General features: G+C 41.5%; 1 pseudogene; it reads right to left on the bottom strand.

Moving 5' to 3' along the window:
• Nucleotides 1-5,967: 5,967 nt before the first annotated feature.
• On the bottom strand, nt 5,968-11,495 carry LOC111955072 (glyceraldehyde-3-phosphate dehydrogenase-like; annotated as a pseudogene).
• Between the last annotated feature and the right edge of the window lie 5,075 nt (nt 11,496-16,570).

Genomic DNA, 16,570 nt, shown 5'->3' on the forward strand with positions numbered 1-16,570 from the left:
CATAAATCAAAGATGTAGTTGGTCTCTTCTCAATAGTAGCTATGTTACCATGGTCCTGTCCTGAGCGAGTGAAAGGACAGAAACAATCAACTTAAAGAGATCGTTTTCTACAGAAAGCCCTGTGAAGTAAACAATGCATAGAATGCGTTTGCCACGCTTCTCTAAAAACATCCCAAAATACCTTGTCGATACTTAAATCAGACTTCTATTGCCACAATATCCCTCCAGGAGATCTGTGTTCATCTACGTGTATGGAACATAACTTTTCCCAAAGATTTTTAGTATATGTTTTTACTCCCAAGCCATACATAGTTTACTTCATWGGGCTTTCTGTAGAGCCTGTATTTTAAACAAGTCGTCTGTATTTKAAATAAGTTAGAACACAAACCAATTAGGATTGCAGTAAAAACCCAGAAAGCTATCCCTTTAAGTCGTAGTTAAAGGTATGTATATTAATTAAAGGTGAACTCATCTTCCACAGTGACAATGTCAATCTGACCTACCTGTGTTAGTAAAGTAGACAGAGGCAGTTAGAGAGCTGGAATGGAGGAAAGTGTTTTTTCCTCAACATCTTTCTCCTCAACATGCCACGGTTTTGTCTTTGCACTGACTTGTGGATGTGGCACTGGTAGGAACAACTGTAGTCGGACTGGAATAGGTTTTCCCAACATGATAATCCTCCTCTATGAGACAGAGGAAGATAGAAAAGTAGAGCGAGAGATGGGGCAGGGAAACCCATTTAGCCTTCAAATTTAAAGCCACAATCTGTAACTTTGGCAGCAAGATGAAGACAAAGTACTTGCTCTCACTTCGAAAGCACTTTCACCCATTTTATGTAGCCTAATATTTAAGACTTCACCAAATGGTAAATAAGAGATTGCGAGGACCGTTTTAACAAGTTACAACAAATATATATTTTGAAGAAATGCAAATATGKAAATAAAAAATGTTATATTATAGCCTTAAATATTGGTTTGGGATTGCCACAAAACTGCACCTCACCTCWATTATTTTGTAGTGCCTTTATAAGGCTAATGGGCCCTCTCAAATTGTCCAAAGGTAAATAAAAGTAGGTATTTCAGGGCCTCCCAAGTGGCGCAGCTCTTCTTGAGTTGTCTGGCTCACGTCACCTGTTTTTCCTCTTCCAAGGAACCAAAAATAAGTTCATTCTTCTTCTTTAGAAGTCAATGCACCACTGTACATTTCTTGTTGCCCTGGGAATGGTTGCTCTAAGCAGAAGGGTTGCTTCACAAAAACAGTTACACCCATGTGTAAAAGTGATATCTCAAGAACAAGAGATTCTGGATGACAGTTAAAATGACTCAGCAACTGCTACCTTTCACTACCTAKCTGTCAGTGATGGTCAGTACCGTTTCACGAGAATGGCCTTATTTCTATTACAGCATGTTGGATGACTCATTCAAAAACAGAAATATACAAACAAGAGTAAATAAACCTAACAGACAGGGGTATTACAAATCGAGATACATTTTCAATCTGTCAAAAACTTTAATGGTGCGTATTTCTTTTTTGTTTTTACATTTAATGATCATTTCAAAATAATATTTRAATTCTATCTTCAACAATGTGAAGAGGGGTTTGTTCTCTGCCCACTTCATTTGATGGATAAAGAATCTTCCATGAAAGATAAACAAACTAACAACGAAAGTTAAATCAGGGTCCATATCATTTGGATCAAAATTAACATTAATAGTCRTTTCTTTTAAAATAAACTCACTCCAAAATATTCTGATATAAGAATAGTCCCAAAATAAATGGTCAAGAGTTTCTGGGTCACAACCACAAAATACACATTTGTTATCAATAGCTATTTTAAATCTGTGTATTATAAAGGTCTTTACAGGGTAGATTCTATGAATGAGTTTGTATGAGACTTCTTTCACCTTATTAGATATACAATATTTACCAGACAACGAGACTTTGTTCCAGTTCACTTGTYCTAGGACTGCATTCCAGTACATTTTAGCAGAGGGAATAGTAACATATTGACATAGTTTCCTTATATAAATGTTATTATATATATAGTTTAAAATGTCAAATCCTTCTAATTGTATTGAGGCTACAAAATCCTCAACAGTTGCACTTGGAGTATTGTTATATTCTCCTAAAAGAAGAAGAACACCTTTGGGACAGCTCTAACAACTATTTGATACTCCTCMGGAGTGAATGTAACATTGTGTGTTCTCATAAATTCCGGATAATCATATAGTTGTCCATCATTATTCAATAATTGTTTAACCCAGATAATGTTGTTGTCAAACCAGTTCTGGGAAAAATAAAGACATGTTTTTGTATTTTATGTCTTTATTATTCCAGATTGTATACCTATGAGGRGGAAAATTGTGTTTGTACATGAGGTTCCAAGTTAGAAGTACTTGTTTATGAAAGTTTGCAAGCTTAATAGGGATTTTACCCATATMAAAGTTGCATTTGAGTAAGAATTCTAGACCACCAATCTRTTGGAATATTAAATGAGGGATTATATTCCAAATGCAATCCTTACTTCTTTAATAGTTTTGTATCCATTTGATCTTAAAGATTATATTAGAGGTTTTAAAATCCAGAGCATTCAACACCATGGTGCTACTCTACRGAGTGCTGTTGAGGCWACTGTAGACCTTTGCAAAATAGTGTGTTTTAAATCTATTTGGTGACATGTGACAATATTTAGTATAGCTTGATCTAAAAAGGTTCACTTTAAATGTTTTACCATTTTAATTTTGGGGAAATTCACTGAGGATGGTCCTCCTCTGAGGAGCCTCCACTGCTAGCTCTTGAAAATAAATAGTTTAACCATTATCTTGTCATGATAATTAAATGAGTATACTATAGGTGGAAGAAGGTTCCTGYTGTCAGACTGGAGTAAATGACTGGCAGATTTTGGCATGCCATTCATGGTCCAAATGCTTTGTTTCACAGCCTCTGTGCAGCTTTAATGAAATGTACCATGACAAGTCTGCTAGAATGTACCATGAGAACACTTCAACAACAGAAGACGACAAACACTTCACAAACAGAATACTTTTATTGTGTGACCGAGTGAATTAAGGACAGAAATATTTTGCAGGCAAAAACAAGACTCCATCTTCTGAACAGAAATGTCACTTATTTTAAACCTGTTGCCATGTACTTTGYTACCGGTTCTTTCTGGCGGTGGACTGGTGGGATGTCCGTTCAGGAGAAGGAAGATGGCATGGGATGTTGGTGGTGTGCTGTGGAGACTTTACTCCTTGACCTATGCACATGGCACTCAAGGAGTAAAGGAGTAAAGGTAAAGGTCAATATCACGGTTGCTATTGCCATACTCATTGTCGTACCTATGGGAGAGGGAGCGAGAGGAAGGAATCTTTATAATGTATATATACACTCAAAATTACTACATATATTGTGTGTGTGTGTGTGTGTGTGTTTGTTTAGGTCTGGATACATACCATGAGACCAGCTTGACAAAGTGGTCATTGAGTGCAATGCCTGCGCCGGCGTCGGAGATTGAGGAACGTTTGTCACCGTTGAAGTCAACAGGCTCATTACGTGAAAAACAGAAATGTTTTAGTTCATATGACCTTTAGGTTCAGCGCATAAGAGCAGGGAAAGCTTGGGCCCTGTTCAAGTAGTCTTAAAATGCATCCTTCCTTATTTCCTTCATTGTGGTACTCACTGACATGATTAGGGACTGCAACACAGACCCTTGCTTACACCTATCAAATCATGTTCGATCAGTGATTTCTATAAGTATGGAAGGAATGGTGCATTTGATAGTATTCAAGCAGAGTCTTGGAATGGGAAAATATTTAGCTGGTCCTCTGTGTATCCCAGAATTCATTTCATGGGTCCTTTGGAGGCCTCCTTGATGACTCTCTTGATCTCTTCATAAGGGGCCTGAGGCAGACAGGAGAAAACATTACATGTAGAACAAGAATGTACCTAAATGGAAACAATTKACTATGTATTAAGTGCCTGTTGTSTGTTACGTTTACAGTAACTAAAGGAAAGGTGCAAAAACAAGGGTAGCTTGTAGTTGGGTTGGGTGGTCAAGGGGAATTAAGTAGAGCTACTCTGAATTCCTGTTTTTTTACCCCTTTTTYGTGATATCAAATTGGTAGTTACAGTCTTGTCCCATCGCTKCAACTACCCTACGGACTCGGGAGAGGTGGAGGTCAAGAGCTATTCATCCTCCGAAACAYGACCCTGCCAAGCCGTACAGTTTCTTGACACACTGCTCGCTTAACCCGGAAGCCTGACACATCAATGTGTTGGAGGAAACACCATCCATCTGGCGACCGAAGTCAGTTTGCAGGCGCCCGGCCCGCCACAAGGAGTTGCTAGAGCACGATGGGACAAGKACATCCCAGCCGGCAAAACCCTTCCCTAACCCGGACGACGCTGGGCCAATTGTGCGACGCTGGATCCTCATGGGTCTCCCGGTCACGGCCGGCTGTGACACAGCCTGGGATCAAAGAGTAGCGCTACTTGTGTAGAACATCTTGTATTTCAATAAAATACCCCAAAAAGTGTAKAGAGGTGACAAGACTTACGGCCTTCTCAAGACGGACAGTCAGGTCGACCACGGACACGTTGGGGGCGGGGACACGGAAGGCCATGCCGGTCAGCTTGCCGTGGGTCAGAAGGTTCAGTTAAATTTACATTCTGGGATAATAAAACAATGACAGCCCTGCCACTTGTTTTTATATACAGCTGAGGGATGGGGCTATACATTTTTTTTCATGCTTTCGAATATTGAGACGCGCCCTTAGTGAAAAGGACTATACAAATCCCATCCATTATCACTATGGTCATAAAACCTCCATTACGAAACCAATGGTCCTGGATTGGTTTTTACCCATTCAGCTCGGGAATAACCTTGCTCACCGCCTTAGCGGCGCCRGTGGAGACAGGGATAATGTTCTGGCTGGCACCACGTCCATCTCTCCACAGCTTACCGGAGGGCCCGTCAACAGTCTTCTGAGTGGCTGTGACGGAGTGAACTGTGCTCTGGGGAGGAAACAAGTGATATGGATGCTAGTCTATGCAGGGTTTTGTTTATTAGGCACCAAAAGGAAGAAAACAGGAAGTTACTATCTGAAATTAACCACATTTTCTTTTTCTGTTGTGTGCTCTGATAAACAYGACTCAGGACTTGTGCAGAGCAAAAACATGAGCGTTGTTAGCATGTACCTTAATCGAGATGTCAATGTTAGCATCAGTGCTGACCCACTTTTATCACTACATCCCAGTCCGTGTGATAATTGTGCTTTTTAACACAATTAACATCCGTTCTTACCATGAGACCCTCAATGATGCCAAAGTTGTCGTTGATAACCTTGGCGATGGGAGCCAGGCAGTTAGTTGTGCAGGAGGCGTTACCTGTGAGGACATGACATCATTATCAACATAATCTATATCCTCCCACTAGGAAAAACCCTACATCATTTCAACTGTATCGTCAGCAGCACGAAATCACGCCTCCACCCACCTTTGACCCACATTAAATCCTGCCTTTCCGAAGTAAAATAGTTTCCYCTGTTACCCAATCTGAATTGTTTTCTTACCTCGAGGAGTTATGCAGCTGCCATAGAATTTGAATATAAGGYTTATGGAAAGCAATGTAAAATAAACAATGCATAGAATGAGAGTACATTTWTCTTTACAAAACCATTGTTGAAAACAGTTCTGCTCCACAATCTGTCAAACACAGGACCTTGTTTAGTGATATTGTCCCAACGTTTAATTGAAGTGTGTGAGCAATTGTAGGATGTTTTTAGGCCATGTTTCACACTCGCATTCTCAGTAAGACTGAGGGATGATTTTTGTCCTGCTGGAACTGAGTGACTGTGTGCGTCTGTTTCAGCAATTGTTTGTACATGTGACATGTCACCCTGTGGCAGGAATGTTTGTACATGTCACACTGCTCCTTTAAAATAATGTCATGGGTGGAGGGAGAGGGGCTTACCTGACGACCTTCAGGGAGTTATCGTAATGATGGTGGTTGACACCCATCACGAACATGSGGGCATCRGCGCTGGGGGCGGAGATGATGACTCTCTTGGCACCTCCCTGCAGGTGAGCCTGTGGGGGTGATGGGTGGGGTGAGAGGTCAAAGGGTATGTTTGTGTAACAACAAATACACAGCATCAAGGCTGCCTTGCTTTGTTCAGTCGCATACACCTGATGATATGCAAAATCGTCAGTCTGTAGGCAAAAATGAAGGTATCAATGTAAACAATTTACAGCATAAAAATACATACAGCATTGTGCTCACTTGCTGCTCACCCACAACCTTATAGCCATGAAGTCTTATATATATATATATCCACCAAATTCAAGTATAGACCATTGTCAATATGACCTACTGCTAGCGAAGAGGTACTTACAGAGGCCTTGTCGATGGTGGTGAACACACCGGTAGATTCCACAACATAGTCAGCTCCAGCCTCGCCCCACTTGATCTGGGAAGGGTCCCTCCTGAAGATGGCAAAGAGATAGAAGTTAGGATTATACCCTAAAACTAGTGTTAGAATTACAGAGGTAAAGAAAAGGAACAACACTTACTCATGGAAAACTGGGATGTGGAGGTTGCCAATGATCAGCTTGCCATTCTCTGCCTCACTTCCCTGTGCTTCCAAACACCGTGGGTGGAGTGATATTTGAACATGTAGACCTATTTAACAGTGGCAGGGGTAGAGAGCTGGTCAGTGGTATTACATACAATCTYTAGGGAGGTGTTGAATATGTGTACAGTAAACTTGTGCACCTGAGATATTTCTTGTTTAACCGAAACAAACCTGACCCACTCAACGTCTGACTTCAGTGAAACAGGTTTATATTTCTCAATTTATTTCAATTTTCGTACTCTTTAAATTGTATATTTGTCAGTATATAAAGCAGTAGCAGATAGTTTTACGATTAATCCCCATGTATCCATATGACCACACCATACCAGCAGGTGGCAGCAGCCCTATACTGACAGCTCTACAAGGCCTGTCAACCTTGACTGATAACAACACTTGACATTTGCAGCCCAGAGCCTTTGTTTATGCCTAATATGGYTGGGTTTGTGCTGCGTGCTGACCCATAGAACAGACAAGTGCGGGTTGAGGACACAAATTGTAGAAGCAGGGAAGGGACAAGGCTGGTCAGTGTAACACGGACTCAACAGAAGACCACTTATGTATGAAAACAGTTCAGCAACATGGAGTGTAATTCCCCTTTAAATGCCCAGTTGCAGCATAACTTGGGTGTAATGTTCAGTGGAATACATACTGTATGCACGGTATGCACCGTTCCCTTTACTGTTTAACTCGAGCAGACTACTGATAGGCCCACATTAGTCAAACACTGTCAATGCTGGAGACTTCAGTTGTCACCACTCACAAGCGATTGAGAAATGTCTAGATTAGACTATTCGCCATATTGCAGACTCTTGTAGCCAGCTAGTGAAACGATATAGAGAGAGCTAGATAGACCAATCAAGTCCACCGACAGTGGAAGATCAAATCTTTGTGATTGAGGAGTTGGTGTGACGATCGTTGTTCTAATAGAACATATTGGAACGTTGCCCAGTGACACAAGCAGACAAACCCCCAACTAAAATGAGTCCTGCACACAAGGGTCAATGTATGGCCCAGCAAAATAGTCAAAGTAGGTCAGAAAGGAGTCAGTGTACAGTATGTCAGAAACAGTGGAGGCTGCCGAGGGGAGGACGGCTCATAATGGCTGGAACAGAGACGAATGGAATAAAACTGCGAAACCAGGTATTTGATACAATTCCAACTCTTCCGTCCCAGCCATTACCACGAGCCCGCTCTCCACAACTAAGGTGCCACCAACCTCCTGTGGTCAGAAACAACACAGGGCGAAAACAAGTGTTTAGTGACAGTTTGGTCAAAGTCATTTTGTTCTGTGCCCGCTTTCCCAAAAGCCTTAAGGATCCTATGGTTCTATGATTAACTTAGCCTTAAGATGCTTTTGGGAAACCTGGCCCAGGYCAATAAATTTAAATCATAACTATACTCCACAAACCATTTKTCAATGGGTCAACAAGATTGGCTTTGCCGGAACTGTGAACAGKCAGCATGATCAATTAGTCAGTCATTACGAGACATTTAGTTACCATACYAAGGTTGATCAGCAGGAGTGAAATATCCAGCTGCAAGGCACAGCGTTTGGTCTTTCAAGTAGGTACAGTTAAACATTCAGGTTGATTTGGGGAAAGGGCCTATCAAAACAAACGTTCATCTTCCTGTGGCTCAGTGACAGCTGCAGATTGGTCAAATAAAGGTTAGAGGGATATGATTGGTCTAACAGCTCCTCCAAACAAGTCTCAGTGTGACCTCTGAACTTTAGCTGAGAAGGTTAGCAGGATATTATTAGATGGATAGCATAAAGGAATGTGACAGCTGAGGAGAGATACAAGAGTGTTGCAGAGAGGCGGTTGGAAAGAAGTAGAGAATGGTATTGGCCAGACCAGGGTCTTATTCATTAGGGCACAAGGTGGCAAAAAAAATTGCAATGGAAAATGAAAAGCAGCATCTTATTGGACAAGTTCAGGTAATCCCTTCTCATTTCGTCCTGTTTGCTTCCGTTTCGTTTCTAGTGAAAACTGTACAACCCAGGCTTGTGAACTTAAGAGCAAGCACCTATGGTATGTACAGGACCTGTCTCTTATACACATCTAGATGTGTATAAGAGACAGGTATTGGCCAGACCAGGGTCTTATTCATTAGGGCACAAGGTGGCAAAAAAAATTGCAATGGAAAATRAAAAGCAGCATCTTATTGGACAAGTTCAGGTAATCCCTTCTCATTTCGTCCTGTTTGCTTCCGTTTAGTTTCTACTGAAAACTGTACAACCCAGGCTTGTGAACTTAAGAGCAAGCACCTATGGTATGTACAGTACAGAAGTGCAACACAATCCAGGATCTGTCCTGTGACCCGATCCTGTCAACAGCCATTCCTTATGTTCTCTTTAAGATATTCAATTTTAAAAATGCAATTTTAAATATGCCATATACATTTTCCCCCCCCCAATGACAGAAGCAGACACACCCCCWACTAAAAAAGGAGTCCTACACACAAGGGTCAATGTACGGCCCAGCAGTTTGGCCAGGCTTGTGAACTTGAGAGCAAGCACCTATGGAACGTACAGCACAGAAGTGCAATGCAACCCAGGGTATTATCTTGTCACTCGATCCTGTCAAGTTTGTCCTTCTGTTCTTTTGAAAATATATMATTTTAAAGGTACATTTGCACACAAAAAAGCAACTTCACCATTTTACCTGATATGGTCTAGACCTCTGAAAGTTAAAAAAAATATATAAATTTAAAAAAAAAAATATATATAATATAAATAAAAATATATATAATAACTTGTTTTACTTTAACTGTACTTGGTTATATTATGTATGAGGCAACATTTTAATAAGCAACTCAAATCCTCTAGGTACATCACTACATTAAGCATCACTGATTAACAGTCACTATAGAAAGAAACTAGCAGTGATAGATACTGATCTATTTTGTGGCATCTATAGAATCCCCAAGAATTGTACAGTGCAGACATTACAATCACTTCAAAGAGCCCATTTAAAATGTYTTGCTCCCCTAAAATATTCAACTATGCATGCCAGGTAATTTATTCTCTCATCTACACCAATTGTAGCCTACATCTTTTCAAATTGCAGTCATACAAGACAGCTATTCAAAACGCCAGGTAGGACTTCAYCTGCCGAAGTGCAAACTGCCACATGTAATCAACGCATAATTGTATAATTAAATGTCAAGTTGGCTACGAAGGCATAACGAGCTAAAGAAAGTTAAAAAATATATTTWAAAAATAACAAAATACAAAATGTAAAAAATACAGTTTGTGCGTTGCTCTGTCCACAATGTTGGCAAGGTGTGTTCGCAATTTATGTTCCTATAGGGTACATGGACACGCCCCCGCGTGAACACAAACTCATGCGCGCACGCCCCTTCAGAATGTCAAGCCACAGATGGACAGCAGAGCCAACTGGTCGTTGTCCCAATCGACTTTAATTTKAATTACAGAACAGGACATTAATTTGGATGACACCCCCCCACTACTGATGTGGTCGTCATGGCAACATTGCGTATGTAATGAAYTGGATGCATCTTTGCAAAAAAGAGGAAGATGGGCAATTTGTATTTAGATTGATTTGATAGTTGGATAACAATTGGATTAACCAATTGTTTAACTTTAAYTTAATTTAAAGGCTATAATCTTCGGGGAAAAAAACATTTATAATCTTTGGGGGAAAAAAATTTAATAATATTTTTTCAGGGCATTGGGTGTGCTTGGCTGCAATATAGTATGTTGCAATTAAAGGCAGTTGAAAGAACATGGGATGAAGCCCAATGATAACCGTGTGTCCATCAGTTGGCCTTTTGCAAAGGTAAGACCACAAGTACACTAGGACTAGTTTACAGTCAAGGGCGCTCTTCTCAAGTTCAGAGTATGACACTTTGAGCAGTGCTTGACTTGGGCAGGAGCTCACCGGAGCTGAGAATCGGCACCTCAAATGTTCTACTGCTCAAGCTCCTGTTCCTCTTACAGAATATTAGCTCAAAAGTATTGTGGAGCTCCTGCACCTAAATATAAACAGTACCAGCACCAAAAATGAGTTCCCAAACCAATTTCAGTCCAACTCAAGCATTGACTTTGAGAAATGAAGGGGCATGTGATGATCTGGTGCACTTTGCTATGTGATATCCTTCATGAGGTTTAGGATGCCTAATGCAGCAATATAAATTAACGTTATCCTATATTCTGAGAATTTGGATGTAAAGGGAACTAAAGTGTTGGGGGTTCTATATTACTTAAGAACCTAGGCATCAATGTTCTCAGGACCAAAACAAACCTGGAGAGAGAGAGAGATAGAAAGAGAGAGAGATATATATAGAGAGAGCAGGAAGTGTGTGAGTCCATGTAAGAAAAAATAAGAGGAGTCACTGGTGGTTGACATTTACAAGACCCTCTAAACCCCCCTTCCCCTCCCCCATGTCAATGGCTCAGGACCAAAAGAAACCTGGAGAGAGAGAGAGACAGAGAGAGACAGAGAGAGAGAGAGAAAAAACAAAAACAAGAGTCACTGGTGGTTGTAATTTTTTCCAACAATCGTTTACATACAGATTATTTCACTTATAATTCACTGTATCACAATTCCAGTGGGTCAGTGGGATCGAGGATAGCGGACGTGACTTGGATGGTGAGTCTCTTGAGTCGCTATGCCTCACACCCTCGTTCCTCACACTCTTCCTCCTGTTCTACTGTCCGTTAAGAAAACCTGTTTAGGCCCCCGAATGACGCAGCGGTGTGCTTGAGGCATCACTACAGACCCGGGTTCGATCCCAGGCTGTGTCACAACCGGCCGTGAACGGGAGTCCCATAGGGCGGCGCACAATTGGCCCAGTGTCGTCCGGGTTAGGGTTTGGCCGGGGGTGCTTTACTTGGCTCATTGCGCTCTAGCGACTCCTTGTGGTGGGCCGAGCACCTGCAGGCTGACTACGGTTGTCAGTGTTTCCTCCAGCACATTGGTGCAGCTGGCTTCTGTGTTAAGCGGGCGGGTGTTACGAAGTGTGGGTGTTTCGGAGGACCTTTCGCCTCTCCCGAGCTCGTTGGGGAGTTGCAGCAATGAGACAAGATCATAATTGTATTGCAATTGGATATCCCGAAATTGGTTAGGAAAAGGGGGTAAAATAAAATAATTATTTAAAATATTAAAAACAGTTTAGAGCTATGCTGGTAAGCTCTGACACCCACTTCAGCTCTTTCTCAAGCTCCCCGAAACTAAGCCTTGCTGCAGAAGATAGCAGAGACATAAAACAGGGGGATGGTGAGCTTCCCACTGTGCCCAGACTTCTAGGTTTCTAGATATAACAATAATATATTATTATTAATAGTAATACACTGACACGTACAGTATCTCAAAGTGCTTAAAAATCTAAACAAAAAGCAAATTCAAACATACTGTAGCATACAAAAACAGAAATATGAGATCAGGAAGGGAGTTGAAGCAGTTTGTCTTTGGAGGAACGGAGCATCTCAGCCACCTGTAACACTCTGTAACTCTCCGTGACCTGAATGACCAGGCATCCCATCGGTCCCATTACAGCCTGCCCAGAAAATCTCCTCACCTCTCCCGCTAGCCACGGTTTCCCGGCAGCAGTTCTGAGTCTCAACACCTGGCACCCTATCTTCTGAGAGGCTCTCATAAAGTTGAGTGCATATTCAACTGTAAGTTCGGCATTGCTGTTCCCATTCTTATTCATTGGGTCGAGTTTGTATTGCTACCTTTATACAGTCCTTTGTTATCTTAACGTGATTGTTTCTCTACTGTGCTATTGATAGTGTGTTTATTATTCAATTTCATCTGCACTTCCATTTCATACTTATTCTTCCTGTTGTTTTCATTACATTCATGCATATAATCCTACTTCTGTGTCAGGAGGGTGTTTTCTGATCACAGTCTTATCACCCAGCAGAGGAATCTACGGTGGATCCAGAATTGCTGCTGGAGGTTGGACAAGGGCCAGGCACAGATCCGGGGAGGGCTTTGGCAACCACTGCTGGTGCCGGACAAGACTCCACAGTTGGAATCTTCTAAGGTTTCCGTCCAAGTCATAATATGTCTCAATTAAAGCCAAAGGCAAATGTTTACATAGTGATTTGGATATGGGCTATTTGGCTGAAATACCTCTGGCATCCTTTACAGTAAAGCCTTTCAACTCCGTTCCTTCAGGGTCAGATGTTGGCAATTCCTCCAGCACCACTCTTCATACCATCACTCATGACGCATTTGACAATTGAGTTATTTAGCAGATGCTCTTATGCAGAGCGACTTGCAACCACATAGCTTAGTCATTGCATGTAGACCCTTCTTCAAAAGGTTTGATTCGTTCGATAAAACCCACATTTCCGTTTAACGACACACCACTTTTAGGATGTTATTTGAGCTTTCAACATCATGTCTCGACTAGACTGAACTTGGGAGATTTTGGGGTATTAAATTTGATAAATTGATGAGTAACAATACGACATTTGCTGCATAGTCAGTGTCCCTGCGGATATTATCACTCACTGAATGGAGATGAGTGATTCGACTGTAGCTTGTTCAACTTGCACCCTACAGTGAGCTTCAAAAGTATTGGGACAGTGACACATGTTTTGCTGTTTTGGCTCCGTACTCCAGCACTTTGGGTTTTAAATTATTCAATGACTATGGGGTTAGAGTGCAGACTGCTACCGCTATGGTTAATCCTGAATGAATCGTGAATAATGATGAGTGAGAAAGTTAGACGCACAAATATCACACCCCCCCCAAAATGCTAACCTCCCCTGTTATTGGAATGGTGAGAGGTTTGCATGTCTTGGGGGTATGATATTTGTGTGTCTCTTAACTTTCTCACTCATTATTCATGAATAATTCAGGAATATCTGTAATCATGGTAGCATCCACATGAATGTAGAAGTGTTTAGAACCATATTCTATTTTTATGTACGATAATAGTGTCTCCAACATGACACAATACATTATTTACCATTCATTTCTATTGGGCACAGAATAATCTGAAACGCAAACAGCAAATGCATCCAACAAGTTTGTAGTCACAAGCTTGATGTAATCATTGCGTGCTAGGAATATGGGACCAAATACTAAACGTTTGACTACTTTAATACATATACTGTATAAGTGAATTTGTCCCAATACTTGTGGTCCCCTAAAATGTGGCAACTATGCACTAAAAGGGTTGTCATTTCTAAATGGTTCACCCGATATGGACAATCTGCACTTTAACCTCATAGTCATTGTATCTTTTGAAATCCAAAGTGCTGAGTACAGAGCCAAACTACAAGTTAGAACCAATAGGGCCATGGTCTGCCCTCTTCATGGACTATAAGTTAGAACCAATAGGGCCAAGGTCTGCCATCTTCATGGACTATAAGTTAGAACCAATAGGGCCATGGTCTGCCCTCTTCATGGACTACAAGTTATAACCAATAGGGTCATGGTCTGCCCTCTTCATGGACTATAAGTTATAACCAATAGGGTCATGGTCTGCCCTCTTCATGGACTATAAGTTAGAACCAATAGGGCCATGGTCTGCCCTCTTCATGGACTACACGTTATAACCAATAGGGTCATGGTCTGCCCTCTTCATGGACTATAAGTTAGAACCAATAGGGCCATGGTCTGCCCTCTTCATGGACTACAAGTTATAACCAATAGGCCATGGTCTGCCCTCTTCATGGACTATAAGTTAGAACCAATAGGGTCATGGTCTGCCCTCTTCATGGACTATAAGTTAGAACCAATAGGGTCATGGTCTGCCCTCTTCATGGACTATAAGTTAGAACCAATAGGGTCATGGTCTGCCCTCTTCATGGACTATAAGTTAGAACCAATAGGGCCATGGTCTGCCCTCTTCATGGACTAATAAGTTAGAACCAATAGGGCCATGGTCTGCCCTCTTCATGGACTACAAGTTATAACCAATAGGGCCATGGTCTACCCTCTTCATGGACTACAGTTAGAACCAATAGGGCCATGGTCTACCCTCTTCATGGACTACAAGTTAGAACCAATAGGGCCATGGTCTACCCTCTTCATGGACTACAAGTTATAACCAATAGGGCCATGGTCTACCCTCTTCATGGACTACAAGTTATAACCAATAGGGCCATGGTCTGCCCTCTTCATGGACTACAAGTTATAACCAATAGGCCATGGTCTGCCCTCTTCATGGACTACAAGTTAGAACAATAGGCCATGTCTGCCCTCTTCATGGACTACAAGTTATAACCAATAGGGCCATGGTCTGTCCTCTTCATGGACTACAAGTTATAACCAATAGGGCCATGGTCTACCCTCTTCATGGACTACAAGTTATAACCAATAGGCCATGGTCTGCCCTCTTCATGGACTACAAGTTATAACCAATAGGGCCATTGGTCTGCCCTCTTCATGGACTACAAGTTATAACCAATAGGGCCATGGTCTACCCTCTTCATGGACTATAAGTTAGAACCAATAGGGTCATGGTCTGCCCTCTTCATGGACTACAAGTTATAACCAATAGGGCCATGGTCTGCCCTCTTCATGGACTATAAGTTAGAACCAATAGGAAGGTGGTTTGTTGGAGGGAAAAGGATGCTCAGTTCATAGTTGAGGGATAACTACATTTTTAAAATTCAGTTTAACCAACTCAGGGTTAGCTTTGAGTTCAGGGAATATTTAAGTGAAAAGTACAGCAATTATTTTCCGTCTAGAGAAGACGTTACAGTATCAATGTAGCTTTTATGTTATTTAAAATGGTTATAGTTCCCAAGTGTAAATGGTATCAAAAAGCTTTTGAGGAGCAATTCAACTTCACATTTCAACGTTGGTTTGGCGTTTGGAGCTTAAATGATTCCAGAGCAGTGGTGAATCCAAAATGTATTATTATAGCCTATGGAGCTTTWATGCAAATGTAAATAGTTATAGGTAAAAACTGATAAATTGAATGTTTGAGTTGGTTTGGTGATTGTGACTTAAACACAAGCACATTTGACCCTGTTCGCTTACTCTTACTTTCACATGAAATGAAAACATTCAGACAGGTTATGGATGAGCATACAGTGCCTTCAGAAAGTATTCACACCCCTCAACTTTCTGGCGCCTATGTGCAGTGTGGGCATGGGTGAACGGTGGGTTTGGATGGTGGTTGGGCCTTCTTTCGAAGCTGCCGCTTGTCTTCTGCAGCATGGCGGAGAGCTTCTTCGTACCGGGCTACTCCCTCGTGGACAGTTTCCCTCCACGTCGACCTCGCTTTTCCAGTGTCCTCCCAGCTGTTCAATATTACTGAGCACTGAAGCTGACATGTCGCAGTATTCTGGTGAATTTGTCAGGGCAGCCAATGACAATCAGCCAGAGGGCAAAGCAGTTCAGAGTCAAAGGCTTTTTAAGGTCTAAATGGTTGTTTTTGTTCCTGGCATTTTTCTTGCAGTTGTGCTGTGAAGCTCATGTCTGGTGCCAATTGGGGTTTTGCAAAGATGAGTAAGTTCCTGCATACACACCAAGAGAGCCCCTTGACATAGGTCAAGTGTGATGGTGTCGTGGATTGAGCAGCAGACACTTGAAGTCTGGACACCACCTGAGGGATGGTGTGAAAAAAATGTTAGATTTGACTATTTATGACTGAGGCACAGGACATGAGTAAGGAAAGCTTGGGCCCTTTTCAATACTCCTAAAAATGCATCCTTACCTCCCTTTCTTGAATCCGACATGGTGAACGCAAAGGAAAGCTTACATCAATCCAGGTCAGTGATTTTTCCCAAAATTACCAGGAAGTGTTTAACTTTGTGAACTGTCGTTAAGCATTGCTTTTTATCCGCAACAAGTTGTGCAAAGACAACTGGAGGGAAAAGCACATTTTATTAATGTGGGAATCTGTTGCCAATTTGATGGAAACCTAGCGTTTAAGTATTGAAGATGGAATTTGTTGATTTAGTAATTGAACCAACCCTGACCCTTGACACTAAACGTGTAGAAAAT

The sequence above is a fragment of the Salvelinus sp. IW2-2015 genome, linkage group LG30 (genome assembly GCF_002910315.2).
Source record: "Salvelinus sp. IW2-2015 linkage group LG30, ASM291031v2, whole genome shotgun sequence".
NCBI classification, from domain to species: Eukaryota; Metazoa; Chordata; class Actinopteri; order Salmoniformes; family Salmonidae; genus Salvelinus; species Salvelinus sp. IW2-2015.